Source organism: Mirounga angustirostris, unplaced genomic scaffold (genome assembly GCF_029215605.1).
Source record: "Mirounga angustirostris isolate CCGP_5_RB_7025 unplaced genomic scaffold, mMirAng1.0.hap1 SCAF_10, whole genome shotgun sequence".
Taxonomy (NCBI): Eukaryota; Metazoa; Chordata; class Mammalia; order Carnivora; family Phocidae; genus Mirounga; species Mirounga angustirostris.
This window is the reverse complement of record NW_026991718.1, coordinates 68690983-68704615: the sequence shown is the minus strand read 5'-3', so window position 1 is coordinate 68704615 and position 13633 is coordinate 68690983. Positions and strand designations below refer to the sequence as shown.

The 13633-nt window shown below is 36.0% G+C and overlaps 1 protein-coding gene across 17 annotated transcripts in view; it reads right to left on the bottom strand.

Annotated features, from left to right (window-relative positions):
- NRXN1 (neurexin 1) overlaps positions 1–13633 on the bottom strand; it is a 1136941-nt gene that overhangs the window by 1013642 nt on the left and 109666 nt on the right. The gene's annotated exons all lie outside the window — the stretch shown is intronic.

The following is a 13633-nucleotide window of genomic DNA, read 5'->3' as shown; positions in this document are numbered from 1 at the left end:
ATCAAACTTCAGATTTGGCGACAGAAAAGAGGTTAACATGGCTGAACTTTAAGTAGAGGATGACTCAGTGTGGGAACAGGAGGAACTGAAGTTATGTGCTGATGATGATTTAAATGACATCTTTTTATGTTCTAGGACCAATTATCCCATTTATTTGTTGAACAGCTTTGGGCAAAACAAATATTTGTCTCTCGATTTCTTTATCCATAAGACATTTGGTCTGCACTAAATGTTTTGACCTTTTTTTTTTTTTAAATAGTTACTAATCCATGTTTTATCTAGATACGTGTGTTTTTGCTGGGTGAGCTGAAATAAGCCATCACCTCCAAGTTGCAGATTTTCGTATTTCCTTTTAATTATAAGCTCCACCCTGAGGGCCATATTCACATTTTCATCCATCTGTTGGTTGAACTGCCTCCCTGAATGTCTTTCTGAACTTTACCAAAGATGAAACTTCTTCTCTCACAGACATTTTCAGAAGCATAATCCTTCCAGGTATTCATATTTGGGCACTTAAGGTCATCCTCAGTTACTTCTTTTAACCTCTCACGTTCAACTTCTTCAATGTCCTCATCCATTCATTTATTAAGCATCTACTTTCTGTCTTGCCCCATATTAAGCACCATAGAAAAAAATAAGACCCAGACCATGTCCTGAAGGAGTTTTGAATCTGCCTTTTCACATCTGATCCCTCCTTTCTTTTCCCAATTATTAGAATAGTTTAGTGCCCATTACCTTCTACCAGAACTGTTTTTACAACCTCCTAACTCATTTACTTTCCTCTCATGATCCCATCCTTCTTTAACACTATTAATTTACAATCCACTGTACCATTAAAATGTCTTACTATAAGAAATCTAAAGTAGGACTATGGTAATGCATCCCCCAAATACACAAACACACACACACACACACACACACAAATTGGCAGTATACTGACTGCAAAGTAAGTTTCTAAACCTAGGGTGATAGACCAGATATCTAAGGTACCAGGTAAGAAATACCAACACATAAATCTAGTTAGGGTATACAACAGGAGGTTATAGAGAATGTGTAGATATTCATATTCAAATTCAATTAAAAATCACTACAACTGTGGACCAGAATGCTACCAGTTCTCTGATTCTAAACCTCCCTCTATCCACACCTGTGTTTCGACCACATCGTGTCATGTTCTGCATAATGCTGTTTCAGTGCTTTTGATCATGATGTTCTATCTTCTAGATGATCCCCTCTCTGTCAAGTCTACCGTCTGTCCTCATTCTCACCTCTTCCAGTTCAACTACTACTGCCTCCAGGAACTTTTGTTTGTTCTTCTAGTAAGAATTAACCTCTTATTCTCCTTTGTTGTCACTATTTTTTTTTGTTTTTTACATAGTTATAAACCTGACATATGTATTTATGCTTCACAAAGATCTTCACAAAGAACCTTACCTGAGTGTACTGAATAAGCATATACGTTGAAGTGGAAGATCAAGTGAAATAATTAAATATTTATCACTACTGAATACAAATAACTTACCCAATAACGTTTTATGATTTAGACAGAGTATATTAAATGTTTCAGCAAAGAATTTGACTGAATTTTTAAGGCATATTTTGAAATACATGAAGAAATATGATCTAGTTAACAGTACAGAGTCAAAGCTGGGGTTGGATGGTAATATACAATGAATTCAGACTGATGTAACAAAGGCTATTGAAGTTGGTCCCCAGGAGCATTCTGACAACTCTATTCTCTAACATATTTTTGTCCATTTTTAAGAAAACATGGAGTAGATGTAAATCATGTTTGTTGATGGTACAAGCATGGAATTACAGGTTAAGATTCAAAATAGTTGACTGGTTGTATGACCTGAACTAAAACAGTAATCAGAGTATGCTTGCTTCCATTTCCTCTTCACCCTCATTTTCTCTTCATTAATCCACACGGTCTTGGTAAATGACACCATCATCCACCTAGAAATTTAAGATGAAAATCTTTGAGTCGGTCATGACTCTGCTTTTGCCGTCACTCCTGCATAGAATCAATCAGCAAGTCCTGTTGAAGCCAACGACTTAGGATATAGCACATCTATTCACTCTTCTCCATCTCTCATGCTAAGACAAAAGTATAAGCCCTTGATGCTTCTTGACTAAATCATAATTGCTTTGCTATTTTCTTATCTTTAGTTTGCACTCCTCAAATCTGTTCTCTTGTCAGAGTGATCTTTCTAAAAAGCAAATTTTATCTTGTTCCTTAAGGCTTTTCATCATCTTGACCCTTATCTGTTTCTCCAGTTATCTTAGGCTTCCTTGTTGCATTCATGCTCTATTTCCAATTCTTAAAATCAGCACTTCTCTACCATAACTTCATGACTTTTCTTATATTTTTCCTTTGATTTAATATTTCCACCTGTGGTACAAAGAAATAATGGCATCTTAAGATGACCACATCCTAATCCCCAGAATCTAGGTTACTTTGCAAAGGCAAGTAAGGTTGCAGATATAATTAAGTTTGTTAATCAGCTTAAGATAGTAAGAGTTTCCAGGATTATCCAGATGGGGCCAGTATAATCAACAAACTCCTTATAAGCAGAAGAAAGAATCAGAAGACCGTCTAAGGGAAATGTAACTAGGGAAGAATAGTAGAGATATGAAAGATTACTGATTTTGAAGATGGAGGAAAGGAGTCATGACTGTAGCTTATTTCTAGCCTCAAACAACTGGAAAAGGAAACAAGCCAAGTCTCTCCTAGACCCTCCAAAAAGGAACATAGCCCAGCTGACATACAGAGTTCAGCCTACTGAGACCCATGTTGGACTCATGACCTGTAGAACTGTAAGATAACAAATTCATGTTAAGATGTTATATTTATGGAACTTATTATGGCATCAACAGAAAACAAATACACTACTCAACCATGTTAATCTAGTGAACATCCAATAATTCTATGAGACTCAGTTAATGAGGAATGTTGATTCTTGTAAGTGACTTCTATCACAGGGCTTTTTATTTATTTATTTATTTTAAAGACTTTATTTATTCGACAGTGAGAGAGGGAACACAAGCAGGGGGAGTGGGAACACAAGCAAGGCTCCCGCTGAGCAGGGAGCCAAATGCCGGGCTCGATCCCAGGACTCTGATCATGACCCAAGCCAAAGGCAGTCACCCAACTGACTGAGCCACCCAGGTGCCCCCCATTACAGGCCTTTTAACTGTCGATGTGACTTACCTGTTTCATGTCTTTACCTACTACTGAGCTATAAATCTCTCTAGGACAGATACCTTCCCATATGCTATGGCTTATTTACTTTTGTATTCCCAGCATCTTGCATAGGAGACTGGGTAGATATTTAAATTCTTTTTTAATGTTTGAAGGTGAAATTGAATAGAAATATGTTTCATGCCTTGAAATAGGCTCACAAAATTAATTGGTGAGTAGAGAATAAGGCTGAATTACTAGCAGTTCAGGTGGAAAAACTTACAGGTTTCAACTAAAAGTTTAGTATGAGTCAACAAAACAGTAACATTGATCAAAACAAAAACAAAACAAAGAAAAATAGCAACAAAATACACACACACACACACACACACACACCTCTGAGTATAGGTGTCATTATTTCCAGAACCAGAGAATTCTTACACCTTACTGTGCTCTCCCTGCTCAGACATCAGGGGTCCTGTGATTAATTCTGAAATTGACTTTAAGAGATATTTTGACAACTAAAATATGTCCAGAACAGGAGGAGATGGCCAGGAAGAACATGAAAAGGATTTAAAGACTGTGAAGAATGGTTTTAGAAACAGAAGTTATAAAATTTGGAAAAGAAAAATTAGGGTCTGGGTATGAGAGTGGGGGATGTATTTATAGAAATTATTTTTTTAAATGTGCATGAGAAATTAGACAGACTGTGTTTAACTCCAGATAATTTGAAAACACAGAGAGCACACCACACTGGAGAAACTCAGTAACTATCTTAGTAACAATAACGACATGCAGATGGCTAATTGGCGATAGTTTCAGCAGGCATATTTTGATTCAAATTAAGAAGAGAAACTCTTTAATAATTAAAACTCTCCTTTAAAAGACTGCTACAAGTACACTCTCCTTCTGGACATGGAAACACAGTTTGGATCATCACCATCCCAGAACCGGCAGAAGAGTTTGTTGTGTAGGCATTTGGACTACAATACTTGTAAAGTTTTAGTCAAATTTAGGATTCTAATTAAGTCCTTTTCCTTGCTAAAGCAATTACACGTACATCCCAGTTTTTGAAAGTTCACATTACACCACTTCACGTTCATGGGAGATCTACACTAGTACCTGTTTTGGCTAGCCAAAAGAAATTCACAGAATTTTTTGTTTTTACAAAAAAGCTGAAAAGCGAAAATAGCTTCCAGCATTTGTGTTGCAGTGGGCTGTTAACAGAGGCAGTATGCACCAGGAGGAGCAAAAGTGGCCCCTCCAAGCTCCTTGCTCTGGAACTACACTCAGTATCCCAACACGAAGCAGCCATACCTTTGAACTTCATCTGTGAGCATCTGTACTTTATCTCAATTTATTGTGTGCATCCATTAGCAAGATACGTCCTAAGGTCTCAGAAGAGCCTAAGAGAGGTTATGTTTTAGGGCAGGGAAATATATTTAAAAGTTAAAAGTTATTTGACCATTCTTTTTTTTTTCCTATTTATTTTTTTTATTATGTTATGTTAATCACCATACATTACATCATTAGTTTTTGATGTAATATTTGACCATTCTTAAACTCATTTTTCTCATCTGTAAAATGAGACTAATAAAATCTACCTCTTTTTGTTTGAGGATTACATGTATGATTATGACTAACATAAAATACATCTTTAAGATTTTTTTTAAGATTTTATTTATTCATTTAAGAGAGAGAGCACAAGCAAGGAAGAGGGGCAGAGGGAGAGGGAGAGAAGCCCGCTCCCTGCCGAGCACGGAGATAGATGTGGGGCTTGATCCCAGGACCCTGAGATCATGACCTGAGCCGAAGGCAGATGCTTGACCGATGGAGCCACCCAGGTGCCCCAATAAATAACATCTTTAAAAAGAAGAAATTATATGGTACTTTCAAACACTGTATGTTAGTCAGTAATTTAGTTAGTTAGTGAGTAACAGGGTAGGGATACTGAGAGATTCATCTTTGGCAAGATATCTTTGGCGATATGGGTTATTTTCACATGAAACATGTACCCATTTATTTCTAGAGCTTTCTAGTCCCTGAGGTTGCCCTCTCAAGCTGCAGCCATTGCTCTTCCACATCTTTGCTCCCTGGGGAAATAATGTTGTGTTGTCACTGCAGCTACATGATAACTCCCACTCCCCCACCCTGGGAGCTTCTCCCCTTCAGCACTCCTCTTCCTGCTCTTCTTTCTACTCACTTTTTTTTTATCCCTTCCTTTTGTAGGTTTTTAAAATCTGATAATATATCTCCATATAAGTCTTATACCTGTGTCAGTCAATTCTAAAATGTCTCATAAGAACATTATTTATTTCTTAATAGACTCCAGGGACCAAATTTCCACCCTTAAAGCTTGGCCTTTGTAGAAATGGCATATTCTTATTTTATTTAATGCCTCCTTCACCTTAGCCTCCAGTGTAAAAAAAAGTATCATAATCAACTTTTTCATTGTATAGAGATATATATGTGGCATATTTCTTATGTGAGCTCAGCATTTACTGTTTGGTTTTCTCCTTCTCTGGATCTCTTTACCATGGCAATGATCCTAGAATATATTACAAATTATCCATGGGTGGACATCACATAAAAAGTTTAAATGTTGCCACATAGCCAAATTTGATTTTTTTAAGCACCTATCTGAACTCTACACAATGAAAATTTTAATGAGCTTTAGCACAAGATTTGAGAGAGCCCGGTGACATCTTCACTAGTCTGAATACCAACTGTTTCATTTCAAGGATAAAGGGAAGGCCTAACTCAAAAACCATCTCTTATTTCCCTGTACTTTCATAATGGACCAACTCCTCTTAAAGCACGGCAACTTTTTTTTTTTATTAGCAAGAAAAGTCTCTCAATGCAGAAGGAATATGGACTTAATTCAAAACTTGAATATGCCCCTTGCAAGAAGAAATAAATGACCTTCATCACCATGAAGTACAAATTTTAACTCTTAAGAGACCAAAAGCCAATTAACTGAGTCAGTAACACTTCAAAAAATGGCTGTGCTTTAGAAGCTTCTGGGGGAGTTGAGGGGGCTTTTCAAGGTATAGGATTCCAACCCATCCTAGGTCTACTAAGTACAATGATCAGGCAAGTTCCTTTAAAATCAGTATTTTTAAAATGTGCCCCTGGTGATTGGTGGGTGGGGGTGGGCAGGGCAGCCAACTTGAGAACTGTGGGGTCAGAACAATGATAATGAGGTCAAAGTTTGCAGTGGTGTTTGAGAAATTGTTCAGAAGTTTTAAGAAGGAGGTAAGTTACTTGGCCAGCCCCTCTTAAAAACAGCAGTCCTCCTTTAAATCAGACATTTTTTATTTTTTATTTTTGAGAGAGAGAGCAGGGGAGGGACAGAGGGAGAGGGAGAGAGAGAATCTTAAGCAGGCTCCATACCCAGCGCAGATCCAGTGCAGGGCTCAGTCTCACAATCCTAAGACCATGACCTGAGCCAAAATCAAGAGTCAGACGCTTAACCAACTGAGCCACCCAGGCACCCTCAGAACATTTTTTTTTAAATTAGAGAAGACATACTTGAAGATGTTCAAGAAAAAAGCAACAGCGTCTTAACCCTAAGAGGTCATGACATCACTCTTTATAAACAATGAGAGAGCAAGTCCAAAACCAAATTGGCCTCACATGCATCAGTTCAAATTCTGGCCTTCTTTTGGAGCAATCAGCTTTTCTCCCTTTCCATCACAATGAACGGCTCCTAATTTCACTCAGTCTTCTCACAAAGAATACCACTGGTCACAGGAAATACAGACGGGTCAGTGCAAACCTAAGGGCTCTGCCAGGGAAGCAATTCAAAATGCATGCCCTGCTGTCCGTCAGATACTGCATTCTTTCATCTAAACAAATAATCACTAGAAAGACAGTCATAACAAGCCATCACATAATTCTTTTAGGTCGGAATAGTGTCAAAAATAGCTGTTCCCTAAGTTGAACGGAAGATTCCTGGCATATTTTGCCACTAGCTCTCTGCAAAAAATCTATGGTTAGCTTGTGAATGAGGATTTCCCTGTGAACTGAAATCACAACTGACCAATCTAGGGATTTCCATCCCTCTGGCAGTGCTTTAGTCCACTCTAAATGTGATTGTTCCCTTGAATGGAGTAATTTAATTTTCTCCAAATGTCTCCTGACTTTATAATGCCAAGTTTAGAAAATGAAATGGAGAACTGGGTCAGTTGACCAGGTAATTCAGGCCAAAAAATAAAAGCCTGCTTAGAAACTTCATATAACACGAGTCGTTTTAATTTCCTGAATTATCATTTGTCTGAGTCGTCAAACTGCTCGCTATCTGTGCGATGTATTAAAAAAATTATCTAAGGTGAAAGAAAACACTGTTCTCAGATCACAACTGTGGTAGCATCCCTGCACGCTACTTGGTGAAAGTAAATACTAATGATCACTGAAGATTACTTCAGCTGCTGCTTTTCTGAACGAGCTATCATGTGGTCCTAGGTACACAGCAATTCATAGGCAAACAAGCCAAGCAGAAAGGGGAAAACTGCATTTAGTAGAATACACATTCTGTATAAGTAGATATAATTCGAACGTGTAAAGACATGTCCTGAAAAATGGTAACTATTATCACCGTGCTTGTATTTCTTAATGTGAAAGACCTTGAAAACATCCACTCTGAAAAGCTATGGCTTTATACCATGTCTAAGAGCCCCACATAAAGAAAGACCTCATTGGTGCTTTTAGTAATACATGACTGAAACTGAAACCATTCTCTCTCCCTCTCTGTCCCTCTCTCTCTCTCTCTACCAAAAGGACAAGCAATAAGATACTAATTTTAAGGGAACCATGACCTTAGGCACTGTAGTTTTGTTGTTGCTTTTTGATTTGGCGATTTCCAATCACTGTAGTTCTTCAGTGCAAGTTCCATAGGTTAGGACAGCTGGCTGTGGACCTGGACTACTTGATAAATGCATCTACTTGAAAATATGATCATTTATCCCTGGGCTGGGTAAAAGTCAAAGACCCTTAAGGTATATATAGCTATTTGAGGACCTGAGAAGAATGAATATATTTCTTTTAATGTTAGAAGCACAAGTTAAGCTACACGAAGATGAAGTACAGCAGATCCAGTTCATTCTTTGAAACTTTCCCTCTCACAAATAGCCAAAAAGCACTTCCTGACGGTCACAATGAATAATGTTTAGAAGTCAAATGTGCAGGAGCTTCTTCCTGTTACCTACGTACACACAAAGATGAATTACTTTCCCTTTCTTAAAGAATCATTACTTTAAGACTGGTTGTTAGAGAAATTTGAAAGGAAGAGCCTGATCATCAGTGGTCGTTGGGGTGGTTTTCAAATCCTTTCCAAATTCTCTGAGATCACCGAAATTGGGCAGGAAACAAAGAAGATCAAAAGGGTCAAGCTGAGTCCACACTCCCAATTCAAGGAGAAAAAAATCTGTTTTTATTGATTTAGTTTGTCCTTCATGGGAAGATCTACCTCAAAGCAAAAAGGAAAAAGAACTGTTAAAGTTCGCGTATTATAAGAAATAAAAAATAATATCTGTAGTAAAATCTAAAAGGAAATTTTTACACACTTGTTTAGCCAATTAGTTCTGTCTTTAATCAAGCGTTATTGAGTACCTATTTATGATAGCCACTGTTCTAGGGGCTCTTGAGATACATCAGGACAGGGTGGAAATCTCTGCCCTCTTGTATTCTGGAGGGAGAAAGACAGACAATAAACAGTGAACAAAGTAAATGAAAAAAAATTAAAGTAGGTTAGAAGATAATAATCATTGTGGGAGAAAAACTAGACTGGAGTATGATAGTTGGGGAGAAGGGCAAATTGTAGTATTGAATAGGATAATCAAAGTAAGTCTCTTGAGAAAGTGCCATTTGAACAAAATCTTGAAGGATGTGAGGGTGCTACCCAATTATGTAAATATTTCAAGGTAATTATATATTATTTTCTAGCAAAGATACTATGTAGGAAGAGAAGTCCCTAATTAGCTTTTCCTTGAAAATCTGGTCTTCAGGTGACTAAGTGGTTTCCTATAAACCCAACTCATATATCACTCTATGGAGTCTTACTGAGGCAAATCATTAATTCACAAAAAAAGTTTTCTCAGGATGGTTACTTTCAGTCCCTGAGAAAATATTTACCTCCCTGCTCCCTTCAGCCTGCAAATTTGTGCCTAAAAAGCAGCACTTGGCCAGTGAACTCCTAGGTTTTTTCAAAGGGGAGACAAGTCCATTTCAAGTTCATCATTGTATGAAAGAAAAAAAATGAAAATGTAAAGAGTTATAGAAATACCTAAATAATTTTGATTAAGTACAATCAACCTTTAATGCTTTATTGTACCAATACTCTTTGTAGTATGGGCCATCAGGCCAATGAGGTCCAATTAGTTATAACTTAAAACAATCAAAGAATCATAAATTATAGGTATTTATGATGGACAGAAGATATTAAGAAATGACGTTTTTTTTAAACCTTTGGCAGATTACAGATCATTAGTTTTGAAATTCATTTAATCTAAATACTCTAAACAAGTATCTTCTTTTATTTCATTGCTACAATCAATAAAAACCATCTTCTAACTACTTATGCAATTTGTCATGTAACATATCCTTGAGAGTGGAGTATTTTTATTAGCCCATATCACAGATCATAAGATTTATATAGAGTAAGGCTATATTACTTGCCCAAGGACAAATAAAGGATCTGAACCCAGGTCTCATGACTTCATGGACTCCTACCCATCACACTATTCTGCTCTCTTATTATAAAATGAAATTTTACACCACTAAAAAGGAAACCTTGAAATGAGAATCAATAGCATCCTCTTTAATACTCTGGTTTCCTTCACACTACCTCTAAATTTATTTTGTAAGGATAAGAATATGAAACTTTCATGATTATCAGTGTGTAACTAAAGTCTTTAAACTTTCCTTAAGTTTGGTTATTCTCTATCAGTTGTTTTAGGTCAAAGTCTCCACAATGTTTTGTCTATCATAATAAGCAATATCTCCTATCATGCCTTATAATCAAGAGTATCATTTTTTAGATGATCTGTAATGTTCTTTCCTGTTCCAAATTCTATGATTATTTTTTTTAAAGACTTTATTTATTCATTTGAGAGAGAGAACACGAGTGGGGGGAGAGGCAGAGGGAGAGGGAGAGGCAGACTCCCCGCTGAGCAGGGAGCCCTACGCAGGGTTTGATCCCAGGATCCGGATATCATGACCTGAGCTGAAGGCAGACGCTTAACCATCTGAGCCACCCAGGCACCCCTGATTCATGTTTTTAAAGATTTTATTTATTTTTTTTTACTTTATTTTTTAAGATTTTATTTATTTTTTGCAAGAGAGAGTGAGTGTGTGTGTGTACAAGCAGGAAGGAGAGGGAGAAACAGGCTTCCCACAAGCAGGGAGCCCAATGCGGGGCTCAATCTCAGGACCCGAGATCATGACCTGAGCCTAAGGCAGACACTCAACTGACTGAGCCACCCAGGCACCCCAAGATTTTTTTAGGGGACCGCCTGGGTGGCACAGTCAGTTGAGCATCCAACTCCTGGTTTTTGTTCAGGTTGTGATCTCAGGGTCATGAGATCCAGCCCCCTGTCAAATCTGCTTACAGTTCTCTCTTCCACTCCCTCTGCCGCTCCCCCCACCGAAATAAATAAAGTCTTTAAAAAATAAAATATTTTATTTTTAAGTAATCTCCATACCCAATGTGGGGCTTGAACCCCGAGATCGAGTCCAATACCCCACCGACTAAGCCAGCTAGGTGCCCCCAAAATTCTATGATTCTATTTAAAGATCCTGATGCCTTTAGTATATGAGCTAAGAACTCTGGGAAATTACAATTTTCTTTAAAACTACTGGCTAAAACAATTTAAAAAAATATCCCCTCTTACCAACCTAAATGTGTTGATGTTGTTTTTTGAACAAAATCTAGATAAATAAAAAATATTTAAAAATGGACAGATAAGATAAAAATCATTATTTTGAAAAAAGGAATCATCCTTTTATTTTATATTTAGTTAGTTAGTAGATTCCATGCCCAATGTAGGGCTTGAACTCACAACTCTAAGATCAAGAATCAGATGCTCCACTGTCTAAGCCAGCCAGGCACCACAGGAATCATCCTTTTTAAAGTCTAGTGTGCCAAAATTAAAATTTTTCCTATTTTTGATCTGTTTTAGTAAAGCATCTAAATTTATATTTATGCTACCTCATTCTTAAAAATATTAGACTGTGGAGAGTCCTTTCCGTGCTCTTCTCCAAGGATAAATTAATCTACTACAAGTCTAATAAAATCCTTGCTTAGTTTATTAGTTATTCAATGTCACCACTGTTTATAGAATGTATGAAGATGTGAAATATCTCATCCCAGAGCTCAGAGTGTAGAGATTCAATGGAGCTGGGACTTATTAGTAATAACTATAATGACAAAAATGATTGAATTACAGCAAGAGATAATAAATATTTACTTTAAAAGTAATTTTTCTTGATTACACCCAGAAGTGATAGGCATGTAGGCTAAAGAAAAACTAAAAAAATTCCAAATTCTAGTCACATAAGCATCTATGTATGTCATATTGATGAATATATTTATAAAGATGATGAAGATATTTAATGCCTGATCTTATAAAGTGAAATTCTAGTCTTTCCATGTTCTATAACTGTGAATGAGGAGCATCCCCTGGTACTGCAACAGTAAAAGCAATAACAGATAATTCAAAATAAATTACTGCTTAGTTTGCATATGCACAAAATGTAGGCATTTCAACACAGTAAAATTCTGTCAACATTCACAAATGCTTCTGAATAATGAAGAATACTTAATATTATAAAGTTAAATAAGGAAATATGATTTAAAAAGCCATACAGAAGAAAATAGGATATTTTCAAAATCAAATTAGATCCACATCAGAAACCACAGTAAATGTATTTAAAAGTTATAAAACAAATATGCATCATAATGGTGATTTGAAGTTGAATACCTCATACACAAATTAGCCATGCAAGAATTGAAAGATGGTAAAAAAAGTCATAGAAACAAAGGAAAATGTATAAAAAATACTAAATGCTTTTTTCTTCCCCTAAATATTAATAACATCAAATCTGTTTTAAGAATAAATATAATAAAATGTTAGCTGTGGTGTGACATTACAGATAAAATTTTAAAACACATTATCTTTGATATTGCTAATTGTAGTAGAATCAATTATATCTAGTTATTGATACAATTAGTTTTGAGAAAAATTTATTTTATTTTTTTATAAATTACTCTATTTTAAGATCTTGATTTTCACTAATACAAAAAAGTTTAGGCCCTTTTACAATAATTTTATGCCTGACAGCTGTATTTGTAATACCTTGGCCTTCTAGAAATATGAGAAACCTGGATAATCAAACACTTATTGTTTCATTTGAAATGGTCAAATGGACATTTACTTTGCAAATATGCTGCAGATTTTTTGAATGGAGGAACAGTAAATATGCTCATATCACAAGATAAGACTTATAAATTTTGGCTCTTTTGGAAGTTTGCAATTGAAACCCAATCTATACAGGTTTCTTGGTACATTACAGTTGATACAGTGAGATTTAAAACAACAACAACAGCAAAAAATAATCAAAAACCTCATGGAAACCACATAAGATAGCATAACATCAGTTCTAACTTTCAGGAAAGTTTCTGTATTGTATGAACAATGAAAGCTACAAAATAAAATCTGATCAGTTGACACTGTAACAACAAATCACATTAAAATTCCTGAAAACCCTTAAATACAAAGATGCATTGACCTCACTTCCTTACAGACCCACTGTGGTGCATATGCTAAAGTATATCAAAGTGATATCTTCAGAACGAGGCCTTACTAAGAAAGAAATACTGCAGCTCTGGAAAAAGGATATGGATGATAGGAAACAAAAGAAAGTTGACAGAGAAGAGAGGATTCCATGTAATTTGTTGCTACAATTCTTTTCAGTTATTTGCATAAATTTCCTCTTCCTTTTCCACCCTTTACTTTGTCCACTCCAAACCCTCCATGGCTTCCTCTACATCTACCTCTTCCAATGTGCACCCCCAACATCACACACATATATCCTTAAGTCATGAAAATGGTGAATTCAAGATACAATATGAAAAATATTCTGGAAATACAATGTTTAAAAAGAAAGTCAAGCTTCCTTGCCCCCATGGAGCTTACATTCTACTAGGAAAAGTTAACATTAAATATATAATCACTCATATAAACATATAATTACAATTAAAATGATTGCTATAAAGGAAAATACAAGTCTTCAATCAAAGCATCAACATACATTCATTATTAACATTAATTATTAACAGCTCCTGAGCTATTAACCAGCCACAATGGCTGGATTTGCAGTGTAACTTACTTTTTTGGCATTTTAATTGAAATGGTCATTCGTTTCTCTCAGACAACCATTAGAGTAAAGTAT